At 31.6% G+C, this 15,178-nt stretch overlaps 1 long non-coding RNA gene across 1 annotated transcript; it reads left to right on the top strand.

Annotated features, from left to right (window-relative positions):
* The first annotated feature begins 403 nt into the window (after positions 1-403).
* Positions 404-865, top strand: LOC117193801. The gene is made up of 2 exons (XR_004474704.1): positions 404-459; positions 524-865. It is a non-coding gene; the product is annotated as an uncharacterized LOC117193801 (long non-coding RNA).
* The last annotated feature ends 14,313 nt before the right edge of the window (positions 866-15,178 follow it).

Below are 15,178 nucleotides of genomic sequence, written 5' to 3' on the forward strand. Positions count from 1 at the left end.
CCACAGTGAGGACTAAGAAAATTCGGACTCACCACATAAACTTGCTTGGAATTAATAGTGATAATATGCAAATGATGCATTATGCATATATAACGTGCATGAGAAAATTATGTTATTCACAACATAGTAAATCCCATAATACTGCATATTTTTGCGAGAACTGCTTGCAATTTTATAGTACAACAAATACTATACATGACACTAAAGAGTGTGGAAAAGTTGCTGCTTTGTATCCTGAACCTAATACCAAAACTGTATTCAAAAGTTTTTCTAAAAAACTATCTCCACCAGTAGTAATTTATGCTGACATCGAAGCAGTTTTTGAAAATTACCATATAAATCTTAATGATCCATCAAAATCATCAACTACTATGGCACAGAGGCATACAGCATGTGCAGCAACATTTTATATTGTACATAAATACAATGAACATCTAAATGAGATGTGGACATACGAAGGTAAATATTTTAACATTCCAGCAAAGGCAATAAACTCATAAACATTATGATTTCGTTATTTCAGGACCGGATTGTATCCAAAAATTTTGTCAAGCACTTAGGATGAAAACCGATGGACTTTATGAGAAGTACTGGAAGTCCTATAAAAAACCAATCTATCAGTTTAACATTTGGGATGAGGATTATCAGGAACACGGTGATTGCTATGCCTGCGAGAAACAAATTTCTGATGATGATCGAGAAAAATTCTTTGATCAGTTTACAGGACAATATGTAGGTCCTATTCATAAGCTGTGTAAACAGACATTTAGATTAAGCGATCCCTTTTTCCCGGTAGTTTTTCATAACTTGTCTCGTTATGATATACATTTATTTGTTACGTCAATAAAAGATGAACTAAGACCCATTCCTTGCAATAAAGAGTTATATATTGCGTTAACTCAAAATTGTAAGCTCGATGAATCTTATCTTCATCAATATAAAATTAGATATATAGATTCAAATAGATTTTTAAATTCAAGCTTAGAAAAACTCGCTAGTTATATGAACATAGCGATTTTTAAAATTTTGAAAACTAAATATCAAGGTGAAAAATTTGATATGCTACGACGAAAGGGAGTATTTCCCTATGATTATTTGGATAGTTTTGAAAAATTTGATGAATCCCTGCTTCCTTCGCGAGATAATTTTTATAATTCACTGAATGATGAGGAATGTAGTGTTGAAGACTACAACTTTGCTCAGAAGGTTTGGAGCGCATTTAATTACAAATCTATTAGAGATTATTTAAAATTATATTTGGAAAGCGATGTTTTAATTCTTGCTGATGTATTTGAGAATTTTAGGAGTCTTTGTTCCCGAGTGTACAGGTTAGACCCCATTAATTATGTTACTGCTCCTTCAGTTTCATGGGATGCAATGTTAAAATACACAAGGGTAGAATTAGAACTTGTTAGTGATCCTGACATTTATAATTTTTTAAAAACTGCTGTTCGTGGAGGGTTGACCCAATGTACTCAACGGATTGCAACAGCAAATAACAAATATTTAAATAATAAATTTAAGCCTACCGAACCCATAAATTTCCTTTCATATATTGACGCCAACAACTTATATGGATGGGCTATGAGTCAACCCCTTCCATTTTCTAATTTTAAATTTCTAAGTAACGATGAAATTTCATCTTTCAACGTTCTTAGCATATCGGCATCTAGTGATGTTGGATATATTTTAGAAGTAGATATACGATATCCTGATGATATTCATAATAAGCATAAAAGTTTACCTTTTTGCCCCGAAAATAAGATTCCACCAGGAGGAAAGCAGACAAAACTAATAGCTGACTTAAGTGATAAAAAGAACTATATAATCCATTTGAAGCAGCTACAGTTATGTATAGAGCAAGGTATGATTTTAGAAAAAATATCTAGAGTTTTATCATTTAATCAGTCCTGTTGGCTGAAACCTTATATTGACCTCAATACATCTCTTAGAAAATTAGCTAGCAATGACTTTGAGATAAACTTTTACAAATTAATGGTTAATGCCGTTTACGGTAAAACAATGGAGAATGTAGAAAAACGTCGTGAGGTTGCATTAGTTAAGCATTATGATTCAAGACAAAACTCAGCAGGGTTTAGACAACGCATAGCAAGACATAATTTTCACAGTGTTGAAATCTTTGGAGATAATTTGGCTGCCATTGAATCAACTAAGTCCCGAATTTTTTATGATAACTTTCAAAATGGTTAATGTTAATGTTTCAAAATGGTTAATGTATGACTATTTCTATAATTTTCATTCTGTAAAATGTCCATCATCAAAAATACTCTATATGGATACAGATTCATTTATTATATCATCAGAAGAAGATTTTTATGATTTAATTAAATTCAATCCTAATCGCTTTGATACAACCAATTACCTAGCCTCAAACAGATTCGGTATCAATCTCGCTAATAACAAAGAGCTTGGATTAATGAAAGACGAAAATGCAGGAAAAATAATGACGTCGTTTGCAGGATTAAAAGCGAAAGCATACTCATATTTAATTGCTAAAGATGATAACACTGACTATAACTGACTATGGACAACAGAGAGTTATTAGAAGTAGAGGTCATAAAATTTATACTGAAATTGTAAATAAGATAAGTCTAAATTATAAGGATGACAAAAGATTTATATTACCTGATAATATTTCAACATTAGCTCATAATCACTATGAAATTAAAAATATTTTAGGTGCTAGTAATAATACACAAAATATGGTATAAGTAAATTTAACATTATATTATTATTATTTTTTAATTTGTGTATAATTAAAACTATATTTCAATGTAAAAAATACACAAAAATAAATTAAATCTGATAAATATTTTGCGTGCTTAATTATTTTAATATACTCTTTTTATCTAGCCATGAATTGTGTGTTTCATCGAAACCTAACCATTTAACAAAAACTTGTTCTTTTTTCCTTCTGAGTATTTTTTCCACTAAGAAAGCATTTTCATCTTTAACTTTTTGGAGTTCTTGATCATAAAATGAGCCTTTGATCATTTCCCCCTTATAGTCCTCCAGTTCATATGTTACAGGATTAGTAGACTTTACTTTTAAAATTTTAAAAACTTCGGTTGTCCAGTTTGGATCATAGCCCTTTGTAAAAATACCTTTATATTTACTTATTCTAACAGGATCACCAATGGAAAACTTGTGTTTAGGAAATACCTTACAAATATTATAAGCTGTTTTCAAAATAAACTCTTCATTTTGTTTGTTTACATCTATAGGCCTCATTTTTATAGTACGGTGATATGAATTATTATAATCTTTTAGTAAGTCATGCAAGGTATAAATCCACGTATGATTACCCTGCATACTAAAGATTTTCCACATACGATTTTTTAATGTTCTATTAAAACGTTCACAAATAGATGCCTTAAGGTGTGTATATGTGTGGTAATGGTTAATGTTATTCTTGTTCATTAACTCTCCGAAGGCTACATTAAAAAACTCCTTTCCTTGATCAGACTGAATATTTTTAGGTTTATGTTTAGATATTTTTAATATTTTCTTCAATGCTGATAAAACATCTAAAGCTGTTTTAGACTTAACGGGAACTGCATATGCATACTTCGAGAACGTGTCAATTACTGTCAGCAAGTACCTATATCATTTGTTTTCCTTATAAAAGGGTATCATTTCAACTAAATCGATTTGCCACGTGTCATTAATTCCCTTTTGTACGAATTTACGACGAATGAAATTTCTTCTAGTAGGCTTATGTATTTCATTAACAACTTGTTGCTTACTCATTTTTAATATAATTTTTATTTTCTATTGTTATGTTGGGATGATTGCTTATTTAAAAGTGTTTGCTTATACTCAAGAACATCGCGTTTTATTTGATTACACATTTTTTTGGAATATCTATCTATTTGCACATTTCTATCATAAGTACCGTCTAAATCAGCTAGTTGAACATCAAATTTTTGTAAGGCTGCACACTTAGGAATAATATTATTATAGTAGAGGTATATAATTTGTTGCTTAAGTATCGTATTCCAACATAAAAATGTGGTAAAAAAAATGCCTAATCTTAAAAACGATCTCCAGGACTCACTATCAAATTCAATTTTATTTCCAAACTGATTTATTATAAACACACTGCTTATCTGATTTTCGAAATCTAAAATTACACTTAATTGTGGGCAATAATGGATGGTCTATAATTGTATCAGGCATCAAAAAATCATACTGATCAAGTTTCAATTGGATATACTCCTTGTATGTAACCAATTGCATCCATTCATCTTTATCTAAACCGACGAAATTGTTTTTGCTTTGCTGCATCCATATCATTGGAGTGAATTTTCTTGTAGTTGAAAAACCGCATTTAAGTTTTAAATTATGTACTACATAATATTCGAGACCGAAAATGACTTCGTGATCCTGCTTCTTTCTAGTGGACCTAATTCTTTTTGATTGAAGCGTGTCCATTTGGGTTGAATGCTTTTGTTAAACTAAGAACTCTTACTAAATTGGGCTGTATATAAAGGAGATAGGAATCAACGACTCATTCAGTTTATTACAAAATCTCAACCCAACATGAACACAATCGACAGGAATTCAAGCGTTATAGTTGATTTTCAATATCTCTTTGGAAATAATAAACAACTTTTTATTAAGGAATTGGCGTTTATGCAAACCGGAACAGTAACACCAAACTTCTTTCATTTCAAACCACCATATCATCTGAATGAATTGGATAATGAAATGATTAAACAACAAAATATTAATCGTCAAACCATAAATGGATTGGAATGGTCAGATGGTGAAATATCATATTTAAGTTTAGGTGAAATACTTTCACCACTAAATAGATTTAGCACTGTTATTGTACGTGGTGAAATTAAAAAAAAGTTTTTATCTAAGTATTTAACAAATAATATTATTGATATCGATATAGGAAAAAGTCTCACATTTTATCCAAATTTTTTTACAAACTGTAGAATCCACAAAAAAGTTCCTCTGAGATGTGCTCTAAATAATTTATTTAAGCTATTTGTTATCTTGGAAAATTCTAACTACGCTATCTACTGTAATAGTGACTCATATGTTTAGATTTTCAGTTTATATTCAGCACTTGTAGTAACTAGTTGTTTAAAATGGATTCATTTAAGCGTTTGTTTGAAAAGGATCCTCACAAAAGCGGATACACACAAGTTGTTTATTGTAATTATTGCGGATCTGATACTCACTTAGAAAAAAACTGCCCCAAAAAGCGCGATCAGGAGACGCGTAATTAGAATATCTTAGATGTTAGAAAACATTTATAAAATATTAATAAATAAAACATAACCCAAAAATGTTTAAGCAATTTATACATCCTTTTACAATGCTTATTTGCGGATCTGGTAAGACAACGTTTTTAGAAAATTTAATAAACAAAAGGAATGATTTGCTGAGCATTTCAATTAATCGAATAATTTGGTGTTATGGAGAGGAGCATGCTAAGCCAAATTTTAATACCATCGAATACTATAAAGGAGTTCCCGAAACAATTGAAAATGAAAATCATGAGCCAATTCTTTTAATACTAGATGACTTAATGATGGGTGCATTTAATAAAAATGTCTGTGAGCTATTTACAAACGGATCACACCACAGGAATTTATCCGTAATAGTTACACAAAATATACTTCATAAATCATCACATACTCGAGATATTTCACTAAACACAAAATACATCGTTGCGTTCAAAAATCCTAGAGATAAGCTACAATTTCAATGCTTAGCAAGACAAATTTATCCTGAAAATTCTCAGGAGCTCTTCAGAATATATAAGGAGGTGACAGATGAACCACATGGTTATTTACTTATTGATCTTACTCAGGGAATAAATGATCTCCATAGATTTCGTACACATATTTTTAATTCTGAGTATACGGTTTGCTTTTCAGATGAAAATGGTTTACAAAAAGAATCTAAATCGACTGAAAGCGAACAAACATTTATTGTATGTGCTCAAAAGGGCAAATAATAAACTTCGAAATGCAATTATAAGTAATTGTGACATTGAGTTAGTAAAAGCATTAGTGGAGATAGTGTTGAATACTCTACGAGGAAATCATAAGATATCAAAAAAGCAACTATATGCTCTAAAAAAGTATAAAAATGCATTACGTCTTATTTCATGTCCAAAACGGTCAATAAATTCTAAGAGAAAAGTTCTCATCCAAAAAGGAGGATTTTTACCTGTTTTAATAAGTTCATTGCTTTCGGGGATTTTTGGAAAAATATTGAACAATGCTTAAAAATAAGCATCAATTAACCAAAGTTATTTTAATTCATCCGAATGCATATCAAAAATTGGTAAATAATGCCCAGAAAAACGATTTAATAAATATAACGTTTTTGCCTATTTTAAATGATAAAAAAACTAGTGACTTTAATAAATGGATTAAAATACGTCAAGAATTGTGTTACTATTAAAATAAAAAAAGAAATAAGACAATGGATATACGAACTACGCAGAACAAACGACTTTCACCACCTCAAAGCATTGGAATACAAACACAAGACGAGTCAGTTTGGTTAGATGTAAAACCTAACACTTCCATTCTTAACAATACAAATAATGAGTCCTCAAAAAAAGAACTCTCTATCACAAATGAGTTCTCTGATTTACCTAACGACATCGATGATGAAGATTTTCTGATCGAAAAATCTTTCAACTCAAAACCTAATAAGCGTAAAGTTCAGGATACTTCATTTTTAGACACTCAAGCATCAAAAAAATCAGCATTGACTAAAGTGAAGCTTACTGATAAATAGCGAAAGCTAAGAGTAAAACTTAAGAGGTATAAAAGTGAACCAAATCCATTTCAAGACTTGAAATACGTAAGTGGACGAGAAAAGTTGATTAGGGCTGTTAGAAACAGTAAGGCCGTGCAAATTGGAAAAAACAAAATTAATTGGTTTTCCTATAATTAATAAACTGCAAAGAACGTAGAACTAAAAATGGTAAATGTAACAGAGTTTTTCGTGACAGTACTTAGTAATGATGCGTTAAATGTATATCATGATAACGTTAAGTGTGCATTTACAAACATTGTAAATATTCCTGAAAACATGAACGATGACTGGGAAGTAGGAATTACAGACTTATATCTAAATAAATGTATAAAAAGCAGGCCTGAGAATACCTCAATCGCATCTGAAGAAACAACAGAATTCGTTATTAGCTTAGTAAATGGAGAAACATTTCGATATGAAAATGAGTCAATAGAGTCTGAACAGGTTCAAAATGGGTTAATTTTTGTTTACACTGACATTATCAAACCAAGATGTGTTGGAAATAAAAGACCTCGATGTCTTCGAGAATTACATTATAATGGAAAAGAGCAACTTATACAATTCAACAATATTGAATATTATCCCATTGAAATATGGTCTCCAAAAGAAATTTCGATCTTAATTACCGATTCCAAAGGGTATAAAGTACCATTTGAATCTTCAGCAATTCCAATTTTTGTTACCCTTCACTTTAAAAAACGAAAAGAAATGCTATAAATAATACTGTAAAGATGGAAATTTATTCAGAGTAGAAATAACCACCATGACGAAATCTTATCAACAATATTATTTAAATCAGTGTGGAGGAGTGTTGAATCATATAGGAAGTCTTTATGTTTCACCCAGAGTTATCCAACAAGGTAGAGGAATTGGGAATTTTTTTAGTGGTCTTTTTAATTACATAAAACCACTATTCCTTTCGGGGATAAACGCTATTAAAAACCAAGCTTCTGAGACTGGAAAGGCAGTAATAAATGAGTTTGGTCGAAAACCTTTAAGAACTATTATCCAAGAACAAAGTAAAATTGCTTTGCAAAACCTGTCAAATAAAGCCATTAATAAGTTAACCCGATTCCAGAATGGGGCAGGTAAAAAGAATAAAAAGAGAAGGTCTAGGAAAAAACTATCTCATTTATCATCTAAAGAAGGAAGCAAACATACGCAGTCGAGACCCAAAAAAAAAAAATCAACAAAGAAATTAACTATAAGAGACATTTTTTCTAAATCAAAATGACCACCCATATTGAATGTATGAAAAGCGAATTGGATCTCTTTGAGCCACATCCTACACAAAGCTCTATTCTAAGAACAGAAGAAGTTTCATATAACCCCATAGCTTCGTTGGACAGTGCTTCTTCAATTGAATTCGTTTGCTTAGGAAATGGGGAAACATATCGAGACCTGTCAAGTGTTTACTTAAGACTTGTTGTGCAACTAAGAAAAAGTGATAATACCAACATTGAAGGAAACGATGTTGGAGTAGTGAATAATATTTTTCATTCAATGTTTAGAAGTTCGTCCGTATATTTAAATAATATTTTGGTTTCTCAGAGTGATAATAACTATCATTATAGATCGTATTTGCAAACGATTTTAAACTATGGTAGTGATGCCAGTGAAAGTCACTTAGCCACTCAAGGTTATTATCCTAATTATGGTAAATTAATATCTGGTAGATACGTTAACACCGATGGATCCATTATTCTCAAAAATATTTTTCAAAACAGTAATAAGGTTGAACTATTCGGAAAAGTTCATGGAGATATATTTAATCAACCAAAACTGCTTATAAATAATGTAGATTTGAGGATTACTTTTAACATTGAAAAAACAGCATTTTATTTAATGGAATCTGAAACTGAATCAAATCTTAAAATATTGGAGGCCCAACTATTCATGAACCACATAACTATTAATCCGAGCATTTTATTGGCTCATCATCATGTTTTACAAACTAAAAATGCCATTTATCCATACAGCAAAGTTCAAGTAAAATCATTTACAATATATCCAGGAAATAATACATTATCAATTGACAATGCAGTTATTGGACAGCTTCCCAATTTTTTGGCTTTTTGCATGGTAAAAAACAAATCATATTCTGGAAATCGGGCATTAAACCCCTTCCATTTTGATCATTTTAAAATTCAACGCTTTAATCTATTGGTTAATGGAGTACAAGTACCATCGCAGGCACTTGAGTTTGATTTCTCGAACTCTGAAAATGCTCAAAGCTCTAGAGGATATAATATGCTATTCAGATCAAGTGGAATAAAACATTATGATCGAGGCTTACAAATTACAAAGGAAATGTTTGATAAAAATAGTTTTATATTAGCATTTGACCTAAGTGCAGACCATCACAATTCAACTGTATGCTCAAATTTAATATCACAAGGAGCCATCCGAATTGAAGGACGATTTTCGGAGCCTCTTACAGAAGCAGTTACTTGTCTGGAATACTGTGAATATGACTCAATGATTGATATTGATAAACATAGAAATATTCGTGTTCTATTGTAAAAATGAATACATTGCAAATCGATAAGTTGCTTTCCAAGCATTCAAAAACAAAAACAATTTTTAAAGGAGTTTATCCCTCTGATCAGCTGCCTCAAGTAATTTCGAAATATCCTGCTTTAATAATAGCAAACACAGATTCTTCAAGCCATTCAGGAACTCATTGGGTTGCTTTTTACTTTGAAAACAAATATTCAGCAGAATTTTTTGATTCATATGGTCAATATCCCCAAAATAAAGAATTTTTAAAAATATTAAGGAAAAATTCCACAAAGTTTACATTTAATAAACAACCACTGCAAGGTTATTTTTCAAATACATGCGGTCATTACTGTATCCTATATGGAATATTTAAAAGCAGCAAAAAAACATTAAATTGTTTTTTAAAACAATTTAAGAAAAATGATTTTAACTATAATGATAAGTTAATAATACAAATGTTTAAGAAAATTCGTTTAAAATAAAACACAATATTATTTCAGAGACATTTAAGATGTTTATTGATTTTTTGAGCTGGGATACAATCTTTTATTTAAGTTATAGTACTTTAACATTAGGTCTATAGCTTCTGCTTTCTTATTTGGTAGGGTATGACACAGACATGTGTCAGGTCCGTCCGTTGCATCGTCATCACTCCAGGGGCATAGCTTATAATGAAAGCCAAACTTGGAGTACTGAAGCTCCTTTTCCTCCAGATCCTCCAAAATGCTCATCAAATTTTCAAGAATTTGTACGTGCTCCTCGAAGATCATCTCCTCGAATTGCACTAAAAAAAAGTTGTATTTGTTTGGCATGCATCTTGCAGCTGTCTTCTTGACTCTATTACTGATAATGATTCAAAGAGCAGGACTCTTTATATCCACGTCTTTGCTCTGTTTCCCTTATATTTTTCTTTACCCATGTATTGGAAATGATAAGTACTATATCTAGCCATCTCTTTTTTACATATGTATATTCTTAACCTTTTTGTTTATTTTTGTCTTTACATGTATAGTTGTCTCTTCTTCTCTTACATATATATATAATGGGAAATCTTTATTTACTCTTTACATATAAATTGGAAATGGGCAGTGCTATATCTATTCATCTCTTTTCCTTTATATATAAGATGTGAGATTCCATGCTCCTTCAACATCTTAAAGGGCGTTTTTGTGGAAAATTTGGTTACATAACTTTTAGGTAAAAATATCCAAAGCGGTTCGTTGTCCTTATCAGTTAAATAAAGGACTACTTTATTTCCAAATGATGTTTTTTTTATTTTACATCCATTGATCTTGTACTCAAATCCTATGCACAGGTCCTCAACCTTTGTGTATCCAACCGCCGGCTTTGTCGCGTTAAGTAATTCTAGGAAAGCCTAGGTATATATTTGATTAAGTGCTTATCATTTTCTATATAGAGATTTAAATATTCTTACATACCATTGTAGTAATAGAAACTATTCAAACTACTAATGATTTTATACTAAATTATTTGAAAGATTGCATGATCTTTTATACTCTCATTAATTAAATTTTATACAAATGTGATCTGAGCAGATTGGTAGTTGAGTGATTATAAGTAAATGGTTTTAAAGCTGTAATGGCCAGATGTCTTAAGTCTGATTGGTGGTTGAGTAATAAGGGATGAATTATGGATACACTGCTGTATATTGGTTCAAATATTATATTTACATTTTTGGTCTTATATAACAGTCAACATGACAAAATTATAAAACAGAACAAAATGCATAAAATTTTTGTTTATATGCTGATCACTTCCTATATAAGAACTGTAAGTTACTGAGATAGGTTAGTTCACTTTTACTTCGAAATGAGGACATTTCATTGCGAGTTGTGCTATTTAAAAACATCTTTTAGTTCCCGCAATGAACTGAAAAAACACACCTTAAAAATCCACAACTTTAGTTATTCAAAATCAAAATCATCATTTTATAGATGTTACTTATGTCCAGGAACTGAACTGTTTTGGTTGAGAATTGACTTCAATATGCATATTTTATTTAAGCATAACATGGAATTAAAGCGAAAAATATAAAATAAATATTCAGAAATTAAATAATCTGTGCGTTTTTAAATATAAATACCTTTACATAAATTTACCAACTAAGTACAATATGATGTAAAAATGACTCAATAAATTCAATCAAAAGCATCAGTATTCTACCTGAAATCCACTTATTCTTTTTAAGGAATCCTCACTTGGAAGAAACCTGTTTCAAACGAATCCTATGATTCTCTTGTAATAAGAGGAAGTGAAATTCAACCAATCAAAAGTAAAACAGCAAACATTTAAAATAAATAGTGGTTAAATGTGTTATATTTATTATATACATATGTTTATATTATTTTTAGAAAAATACATAAAATATTCTTATTATATAAATATGTATTCGTATTATTAAAATTTCGCCTCAGCTAATTTTACCGCAGCAATTAAGTCATCATCATCTTCATCCCGAAGTAGTTCCTGGAGTTGAGATCTTTTATCATCATCCTGATTATCTACTAAATCGAAAATGTTGTCATCATCCGGGAAAATGTATGATGGATTATCATTATTAGGCGTTGCATTCCTTGGGTCATCGTCGTCATCATCCCATTTAATGTCACTTAACCAGGTCAAGTTGCTCTCGAGATAGGTTTGGGTCTTAATCCCAAAAATCAAGGACAGGTCTACGGAGCTCGGCTGAGAGTCCAGATTTATGGTTGATTTCGGTTGGGAATCGATAAAAATGATTTCAAGGTCATCCATCGTTGTTGAAAGATTACTAGTTTATGTACTAGCTGTTAGCTGTGAGTAGTTATTATATAGGCATTTTGCTATGGGACAGTGTTAGGTACACAAAGGAGGAATATAAATTATAGAGAAAGTAGAAAGGTTCAAGGGCATCGAATCCGTTTTTCAGGAAACACTTAAAAAATACCTCTAAACTATCACATTAGATTCATTGCAAAGGGATGACCTACCTGTTTGAGGGTTGTTTGAATCGCAACACGGGACCAATCGTAAAAACAGGTTCATTGACAGTAAGAGGGAGGAGAGAGAATATAAATGAGCGAAGGATCGATTTGAGAGGATTTTACATGGTTGAGAAACAGGATTGAGATCGAAGTTAGTTCACATTATCACCGATAGGTGGCGCCACCAAGTAGTAAAGGATAAGGGACGGCCGTATATTTAATATAAGTAGCTTAATTAATTTTTATGTCTTCCTATTATAATTTTATTCTTTGTGTGCTCCTGTATATATCTCCATTAATTTGTGTTCTCTTACCATTCAACCCTCTATACTTATAAAATATCCTATAAGTATTTATTTAACTTGACCAGTTAATAACATAGCAGAAATTGTTTCCCAATTCAATGTTAATAAAATATCTTATAAGTATTTATTTAACATGATCACGTAATAACATAGCAATATGATGCACATTTACATTCAACATGCTGCCAAGCTGCACATTCTTAAGCATATGTTGCTGCAACATGCTGCGAATTTGGTAATTCAGTCTAAATATGACCGTCCCTTATCCTTTACTACTTGGTGGCGCCACCTATCGGTGATAATGTGATCTAACTTCGATCTCAATCCTGTTTCTCAACCATGTAAAATCCTCTCAAATCGATCCTTCGCTCATTTATATTCTCTCTCCTCCCTCTTACTGTCAATGAACCTGTTTTTACGATTGGTCCCGTGTTGCGATTCAAACAACCCTCAAACAGGTAGGTCATCCCTTTGCAATGAATCTAATGTGATAGTTTAGAGGTATTTTTTAAGTGTTTCCTGAAAAACGGATTCGATGCCCTTGAACCTTTCTACTTTCTCTATAATTTATATTCCTCCTTTGTGTACCTAACACTGTCCCATAGCAAAATGCCTATATAATAACTACTACCGTCAAATTTCTCATAAACTTTGTATGCGGTATGCGCAGCCTTCCTCCATGAGACATAGGTTTCATTCTTTCCCTCAAAGTCGGGCAGGGATTTCATAATATCAAGAGTCTCATTACAGACAACGTCTGTTCTTATCTCTGCATCCTTGTACGCCACCACTTGAGGAGCGTTAATTTGTACACTATTTAAGCTCTCCTGAATACCCTGTAGTTTTGAAGTGAAGCTCTGTTCTTGTACGGCTAGTGCGCTTGAAACCGCGGCCTCTATCATGAGTCTGAGCTGCTCGTTTGATATATTCATTTCTAAATTTATGTTCTCTATTACGTCTTCCTGATAATTTGTTCCTTTTAGTTTCTGAAATTCTTTTACAAAATCTTGTACTTCCTTATCACTCATAACCTAAACAAAAAATGCACCTGTTTTTATTTATTTCACTATCAATCAACTTGCAAGACTAAATTGTGTTTTATCTGGGGTTTTGAGTTTTTTTTTTTTTTTAATGAACACTCTACTCACATGTTCTTTATCATAAACTATGTTAGTATAGCTGCTTCTTTATGTCTTGTTGTTGGTAGGTGTATGGTGGTGTATGGTGTACGGTTTATGGTGTATAGTGTACAATTTATGGTGTATGGTAGTATGGTGTCTTCTTTGTCTTCCAGATGCTGCTGGATTTATACTATGTTAGTATAGCTGCTTCTTGATGTCTTCTTGTTGGTAGGTGTATGGTGGTGTATGGTGTACGGTTTATGGTGTATGGTGAACAATTTATGGTGTATGGTAGTATGGTGTCTTCCTTGTCTTCCAGATGCTGCTGGATTTATACTATGTTAGTATAGCTGCTTCTTGATGTCTTCTTGTTGGTAGGTGTATGGTGGTGTATGGTGTACGGTTTATGGTGTATGGTGTACAATTTATGGTGTATGGTAGTATGGTGTCTTCTTTGTCTTCCAGATGCTGCTGGATCTGTTTTTTTTTTTATGTTCAATTGCGTGTATTGGTTTTTTATTTTTGCCGCTGGTTCAGGTTTTGCCGTTGGTTCGAATTAGTTGGGCGCCAATTTTAATTTTATTTCTTTCAATTTTTATTTTATTTTATTCGGTTTGAGATAGGCGTGGCGACGGCCGACGCGGTTAATTTCTCCCCCCGAACTCCTCTACCCTTACAAGTAAGTTCCCAGCACTCCCGACGCTCACTGCTCGTTCTGCAACATTGTTGCGTACCCAAAACTCCGGTGTCGCTGGGCAACAGCCCCTGTATAACGGCTGATCTTGTTTTTATATATTTTTTCGATCGATTGTGTTAACTTGTACACATATCTAACAGATTTAATTTTAGGCGGGGAACATTGATGTGACTTAATTACTTAAAAGTCTTGAAATTAAGTCATATCAAGTCGACTCAAAGGTCAGATTAATTTTTGACCCCATTTAATATATAATGGCCTCCTCGTGGTGTTCCCTGGGTACCGATCTTCAATCGGGAGCCAATTTGAGCGGCGACTTTAAGTACATTGTATGTATGTATTTACGTATATATATGTAGTTACATATATGAACATTCTTAAGGCATATCCTCTATTTATAGAAAGAAATATATATATTTATGCAAATTTATTTAAGTATATATATATTTTTTCTTATATTGTATATTTATATACATCATTGTTTTAGTTATAATAAACAAAAAAGTAGAGAACCGACGGCGTTTGCATAATTTTTATAATTTATAATAAACCTGTTTAAAATAAGGAAATAAATGTGTAATTATATTATTGTAATATTTTATATTTTGTGGTATAAATCAAACAAATAACAGCTTTTATTTCATTTCCCGCGCCCTAGTGTACCATACCCCCACACCCTGCCCATTCTTCATTTATTTTGTGGCGGTAGGTCAGCTCATCAAAAGACCCAAAACAAGAACCAAACTCAAATTTCAGTTC

The sequence above is a fragment of the Drosophila miranda genome, assembly GCF_003369915.1.
Source record: "Drosophila miranda strain MSH22 chromosome Y unlocalized genomic scaffold, D.miranda_PacBio2.1 Contig_Y2_pilon, whole genome shotgun sequence".
Classification (NCBI taxonomy): Eukaryota; Metazoa; Arthropoda; class Insecta; order Diptera; family Drosophilidae; genus Drosophila; species Drosophila miranda.